This window comes from Procambarus clarkii, chromosome 19 (genome assembly GCF_040958095.1).
Source record: "Procambarus clarkii isolate CNS0578487 chromosome 19, FALCON_Pclarkii_2.0, whole genome shotgun sequence".
Classification (NCBI taxonomy): domain Eukaryota; kingdom Metazoa; phylum Arthropoda; class Malacostraca; order Decapoda; family Cambaridae; genus Procambarus; species Procambarus clarkii.
The window spans coordinates 40,018,100-40,025,284 of NC_091168.1; the positions used below are offsets into that span (position 1 = coordinate 40,018,100).

At 45.7% G+C, this 7,185-nt stretch overlaps 1 pseudogene; it reads left to right on the plus strand.

The window, feature by feature from the left end:
* Positions 1-1,017: 1,017 nt before the first annotated feature.
* The window catches only part of LOC123747956 (protein giant-lens-like), an 18,002-nt pseudogene continuing 11,834 nt past the window's right edge, over positions 1,018-7,185 (plus strand).

Consider the following 7,185-nt stretch of genomic DNA (forward strand, 5'->3'; position numbering starts at 1 on the left):
CCTTGATTTGTAGAGCATTTCTAGTTTGGTTAAGTCGTACACTTGGAATGTCAAATAGGTATTTGTTTCCGGTGTGGTGCTCATGGGTTCTGTTACAACCTTCTAAGAAGCTTTTAAGGTCAGGATTGGTATTACAGTTCAGCGTTTTAAATATATGGAGAGTACACTTGAGAGGATGTGCAATGACTTATTAATATCTAACATATTCAGAGATTTAAGATCACAACCGCATGATCCCAGGTTCGATTCCCATTCAGGGCGAGATGTTTGAGCACGTTTCCTTACACCTGATGCATTTCTTCACTTTGAAGTACATTTGTGCCTGAGAGCTAGGCAACTGTTGTGGATTGCATCCTGTAAAAAAACAAGTAGTTGGCCTATGGGGGGGGGGACCTAACACTTGATGTATCTGTTCACCTAGCAGTAAAAGAACAGATTAGACATTTTCATTGGTACTATAAATAATATGTACGTGTACCCACACCCAAGTACAGACTGGCAAAACGACTCAACGGCTTGCTGACTCCTTATGTCCCTTGCGCCTTCAGCCTGAAGTCTCCAAAGGAATTTGTTGACTTGCTGCGGGGAACACGGGCCACAGGGATAAGACCCTCGTTGGACGTAGAATCTCTGTTTACCAACGTACCTGTGGATGAAACAATCGGGATGATAGCCGACAGAGTGTACCGTGATCCGGCCTGTACTCCTCTTGACATACCAGAAAACAGTCTGAGGAAACTACTCCAAGCTTGCACTAAAGAGGCACCCTTCTTGAGCCCGGATGGACACATGTATAAGCAAGTAGATGGGGTCGCCATGGATTCTCCCCTAGGTGTCCTGTTTGCAAACTTCTACATGGGTACCATCGAGCAAAAAGTCTTAGTCGACATGAACTTGAAACCGGCCATATACTGCAGATATGTTGACGACATTTTTACACAGGTACCTGATGTCAGACATCTGCAGGAACTGAAGGAGGCATTTGAGCAGAATTCTGTGTTGCGTTTCACTTATGAGATGGAGAAGGATGGGAAGCTGCCCTTTCTAGATGTAACAGTCATGGAAAGGAGCAGAGTTTTCCACACAGCAGTCTACACTAAGGAAACAAGCATAGGAATGTGCCTGAATGCCAACAGTGACTGCCCGGACAGGTACAAGAGGAGTGTTGTTAATGCTTATATCGACCATGCCCTCAGCCACAGCTCAGAATGGAAGCAAGTCGACGAAGAACTCTGTAGGGTAAGGCAGGTCCTAGTCAACAACGGCTTCTCCAATGGTTTCATCGAAGACATCATAAGAAGGAAAGTGAAACGCCATGCAACCTCTGAAGAGACAACTAACACAACACCTATACCCCCTATTAGACTATTTTACAGGAACTTCTTTTCCACAGCCCATAGAACGGAGGAAAGGGTCCTGAAAGATATTGTCAGTAGAAACGTTATCCCTACAGACAAAAATCAGAAGATACAACTGACGATTTACTATAAAACCAGAAAAACGGCCAGCCTACTCATGAGAAACTCTCCAGACACAAAGCAGAATGCTTTAAAAGAGACCAACGTCGTCTATGCCTTCAAATGCCCTCATGGGGACTGTAAGCCTCAAAAAAACCAGTATATAGGCAAGACAACAACATCTCTTTCCAGGCGTTTAACGATACATAAGCAACAGGGCTCCATTAAGGAACATATAATCTCTTCCCACAAACAAACCATCACCAGAGAAATCCTAGCAAACAACACAGAAATCATCGATAGATACAGCGATAGCAGGCGGCTTGACGTCTGCGAGGCACTACACATCAAGAAGTCAACACCAGCAATCAACAGCCAATTAATGCACAACTATATTCTACCCACTTCAAGACTCCGCTCCAATATAGAAGCATCAAGAAATATGGACCAATAGGTTTTCTACAATTACTTCCATTCAATACCCATTGTTTCGTGTTCTGTCTTGTGTTAGAATTTAATACCCATTCAATACCCGTTGTTTTGTGTTCTGTCTTGTGTTGGAATTTAATACCCATTGAATACCCATTGTTGAAAGTTCGTTTTTAACCTCATCCACCTCACCCAAATGTAGATATAAACCTCGAAGATGTGTAAGCTCTATTCAGTTTCAGTTGTGTGTTTGTAAACTAAAGTCTTTGAAAATGTAATAAGTTTTACGAAACGCGCTCAAGTGTCGCGTCAGACTAGAAATAAAAATGAATTTTGGAGAATTGATCTTTGAATTACCATCAACAGTGAAAAGAAATGTAAAATATATATATATATATATATATATATATATATATATATATATATATATATATATATATATATATATATATATATATATATATATGTATATATATATATATATATATATATATGTATATATATATATATATATATAAATATATATATATATATATATATATATATATATATATATATATGTATATATATATATATATATATATATATATATATGTATATATATATATATATATATATATATATATATATATATATATATATATATATATATATATATATATATAACTGAAAACTCACACCCCAGAAGTGACTCGAACCCATACTCCCTGGAGCAACGCAACTGGTATGTACAAGACGCCTTAATCCACTTCACCATCACGACCGGACAAAATGAGGTGATAGCTGAGGCTATTTGAACCACCCCACCGCCGGCACTCGGATAGTAATCTTGGGCATAGCATTTTACCAAATCACCTCATTCTTTGGGGCACACGTGAGGAACACAAATGCGAACAAGCCTGAATGGTCCCCAGGACAATATGCAACTGAAAACTCTCACCCCAGAAGTGACTCGAACCCATACTCCCAGGAGCAACGCAACTGGTATGTACAAGACGCCTTAATCCACTTGACCATCACGACCGGACAAAATGAGGTGATAGCCGAGGCTATTTGAACCACCCCACCGCCGGCACTCGGATAGTAATCTTGGGCATAGCATTTTACCAAATCACCTCATTCTTTGGGGCACACGTGAGGAACACAAATGCGAACAAGCCTGAATGGTCCCCAGGACAATATGCAGCATGATGGTCAAGTGGATTAAGGCGTCTTGTACATACCAGTTGCGTTGCTCCAGGGAGTATGGGTTCGAGTCACTTCTGGGGTGTGAGTTTTCAGTTATATATATATATATATATATATATATATATATATATATATATATAACTGAAAACTCACACCCCAGAAGTGACTCGAACCCATACTCCCAGAAGCAACGCATCTGGTATGTACAAGACGCCTTAATCCACTTGACCATCACGACCGGACATAATGAGGTGATAGCCGAGGCTATATGAACCACCCCACCGCCGGCACTCGGATAGTTATCTTGGGCATAGCATTTTACCAAATCACCTCATTCTTTGGGGCACACGTGAGGAACACAAAGAATGAATTTTTGTGTTCCTCACGTGTGCCCCAAAGAATGAGGTGATTTGGTAAAATGCTATGCCCAAGATAACTATCCGAGTGCCGGCGGTGGGGTGGTTCATATAGCCTCGGCTATCACCTCATTATGTCCGGTCGTGATGGTCAAGTGGATTAAGGCGTCTTGTACATACCAGATGCGTTGCTTCTGGGAGTATGGGTTCGAGTCACTTCTGGGGTGTGAGTTTTCAGTTGCATATGTCCTGGGGACCATTCAGGCTTGTTCGCATATATATATATATATATATATATATATATATATATATATATATATATATATATATATATATATATATATATATATATATATATAATATTCTGTGTGTGACCACAGCACCCCCGAATTAACCCATTAAACCCCCACCTCTCACTTTCCTTTCCCCTTCTCACCAACCCCATATACCCTTTCGCGCACACCCGCCACATTACACCCCCCATATCTCACGCCCCTCCCCCAACACTTCAACCCCACCCTCACCCGTCTTCCTGTCCCTAACCCGGATATTGACCCCAAATTCTTCAATTTACCTTCACATTAATTTTATTTATTTATTTATTTATTTATTTATATACAAGAAGGTACATTGGGTTAGAGAGAATACATAACAGTATTTACAATCTTGTAAAGCCACTAATACGCGCAGCGTTTCGGGCAGGTTCTTAATCTAACAGATAATTTTAAGTTGGTAAATTCTAGCAGAATTAATAAAATGATAACAGATACATTGCAAGAAAAAAAATGAGATGAGAGAGAATAGTAAGTATATTAAAGCACATTGGTATATTAAAGCTCTGATTGATTACATTGACAACTTGATTGGTAATTTAAACAAGATTAACAGACACTTCTTTACAGCGGATTGATAGCACATATAAGAAGACAGCAACGATCACAATGGTCAAGATGTTCGGATTGGGTACATAAAGATAGGGAGATTGGGTAGCAATAGATACAGTGCAATTTTAAATCAACTATGCAGATGAGATTTGGTACTTTTTAGTTTTGTTTTTGAATGAGGCAAAAGTTGGACAGCTTTTCAATTCATTAGGGAGTGAGTTCCATAGACTGGGTCCCTTTATTTGCATAGAGTGTTTACACAGATTAAGTTTGACTTTGGGGATACCAGAGATATTTATTTCTGGTGTGGTGATAATGGGTCCAATTACATCTGTCCAGGGAGAGTTTCAGAGCAGGATTTGTGTTTAAGAAAAGGGTTTTGTAAATGTAGTTGACACAAGCAAATTTGTGGAGTGAGATTATGTTTAGCATGTTAAGGGAGTTAAACAACGGGGCTGAGTGTTGTCTGAAAGCAGAATTTGTTATTATTCTGATAGCAGATTTTTGCTGGGTGATGATGGACTTGAGGTGGCTAATTTATAATTGGTGGTGGATAATTTATTGTTATTATTAATAAAAACACGGACTTGTGGCCATTGTGTCTGGGGGTGAGTTGCTGCCAAGACCTGCCGCAGGGTTGTGGTCCACTGCTATAGGTGCCGCAGGGTTGTGGTCCACTGCTATAGGTGCCGCAGGGTTGTGGTCCACTGCTGTGGGTGCCGCAAGGTTGTGGTCCACTAGCTGCTGTGGGTGCTGCAAGGTTGTGGTCCACTGCTGTGGGTGCTGCAAGGTTGTGGTCCACTGCTGTGGGTGCCGCAAGGTTGTGGTCCACTAGCTGCTGTGGGTGCCGCAAGGTTGTGGTCCACTGCTGTGGGTGCCGCAGGGTTGTGGTCCACTACTGTGGCTGCCGCAAGGTTGTGGTCCACTGCTGTGGGTGCCGCAGGGTTGTGGTCCACTACTGTGGGTGCCGCAAGGTTGTGGTCCACTGCTGTGGGTGCCACAGGGTTGTGGTCCACTACTGTGGGTGCCGCAAGGTTGTGGTCCACTGCTGTGGGTGCCACAGGGTTGTGATCCACTACTGTGGGTGCCGCAGGGTTGTGGTCCACTACTGTGGGTGCCGCAGGGTTGTGGTCCACTATTATGGGTGCCGCAGGGTTGTGGTCCACTACTGTGGGTGACACAGGGTTGTGGTCCACTACTGTGGGTGCCGCAAGGTTGTGGTCCACTGCTGTGGGTGCCACAGGGTTGTGATCCACTACTGTGGGTGCCGCAGGGTTGTGGTCCACTATTATGGGTGCCGCAGGGTTGTGGTCCACTATTATGGGTGCCGCAGGGTTGTGGTCCACTATTATGGGTGCCGCAGGGTTGTGGTCCACTATTATGGGTGCCGCAGGGTTGTGGTCCACTACTGTGGGTGCCGCAGGGTTGTGGTCCACTACTGTGAGTGATGCAGGGTTGTGGTCCACTACTGTGAGTAACGCAGGGTTGTGGTCCACTCTGTGGGTGCCGCAGGGTTGTGGTCCACTGCTGTGGGTGCCGCAGGGTTGTGGTCCACTGCTGTGAGTGCCGCAGGGTTGTGGTCCACTACTGTGGGTGCCGCAGGGTTGTGGTCCACTACTGTGAGTGACGCAGGGTTGTGGTCCACTATTATGGGTGCCGCAGGGTTGTGGTCCACTATTATGGGTGCCGCAGGGTTGTGGTCCACTATTATGGGTGCCGCAGGGTTGTGGTCCACTATTATGGGTGCCGCAGGGTTGTGGTCCACTACTGTGGGTGACGCAGGGTTGTGGTCCACTACTGTGAGTGACGCAGGGTTGTGGTCCACTATTATGGGTGCCGCAGGGTTGTGGTCCACTATTATGGGTGCCGCATGGTTGTGGTCCACTATTATGGGTGCCGCAGGGTTGTGGTCCACTATTATGGGTGCCGCAGGGTTGTGGTCCACTACTGTGGGTGCCGCAGGGTTGTGGTCCACTACTGTGAGTGACGCAGGGTTGTGGTCCACTCTGTGGGTGCCGCAGGGTTGTGGTCCACTACTGTGGGTGCCGCAGGGTTGTGGTCCACTATTATGGGTGCCGCAGGGTTGTGGTCCACTATTATGGGTGCCGCAGGGTTGTGGTCCACTGTTATGGGTGCCGCAGGGTTGTGGTCCACTACTGTGGGTGCCGCAGGGTTGTGGTCCACTATTATGGGTGCCGCAGGGTTGTGGTCCACTACTGTGAGTGACGCAGGGTTGTGGTCCACTACTGTGGGTGACGCAGGGTTGTGGTCCACTCTGTGGGTGCCGCAGGGTTGTGGTCCACTACTGTGAGTGCCGCAGGGTTGTGGTCCACTATTATGGGTGCCGCAGGGTTGTGGTCCACTATTATGGGTGCCGCAGGGTTGTGGTCCACTATTATGGGTGCCGCAGGGTTGTGGTCCACTACTGTGGGTGCCGCAGGGTTGTGGTCCACTACTGTGAGTGATGCAGGGTTGTGGTCCACTACTGTGAGTAACGCAGGGTTGTGGTCCACTCTGTGGGTGCCGCAGGGTTGTGGTCCACTGCTGTGGGTGCCGCAGGGTTATGGTCCACTGCTGTGAGTGCCGCAGGGTTGTGGTCCACTACTGTGGGTGCCGCAGGGTTGTGGTCCACTACTGTGAGTGACGCAGGGTTGTGGTCCACTATTATGGGTGCCGCAGGGTTGTGGTCCACTATTATGGGTGCCGCAGGGTTGTGGTCCACTATTATGGGTGCCGCAGGGTTGTGGTCCACTATTATGGGTGCCGCAGGGTTGTGGTCCACTACTGTGGGTGACGCAGGGTTGTGGTCCACTACTGTGAGTGACGCAGGGTTGTGGTCCACTATTATGGGTGCCGCAGGGTTGTGGTCCA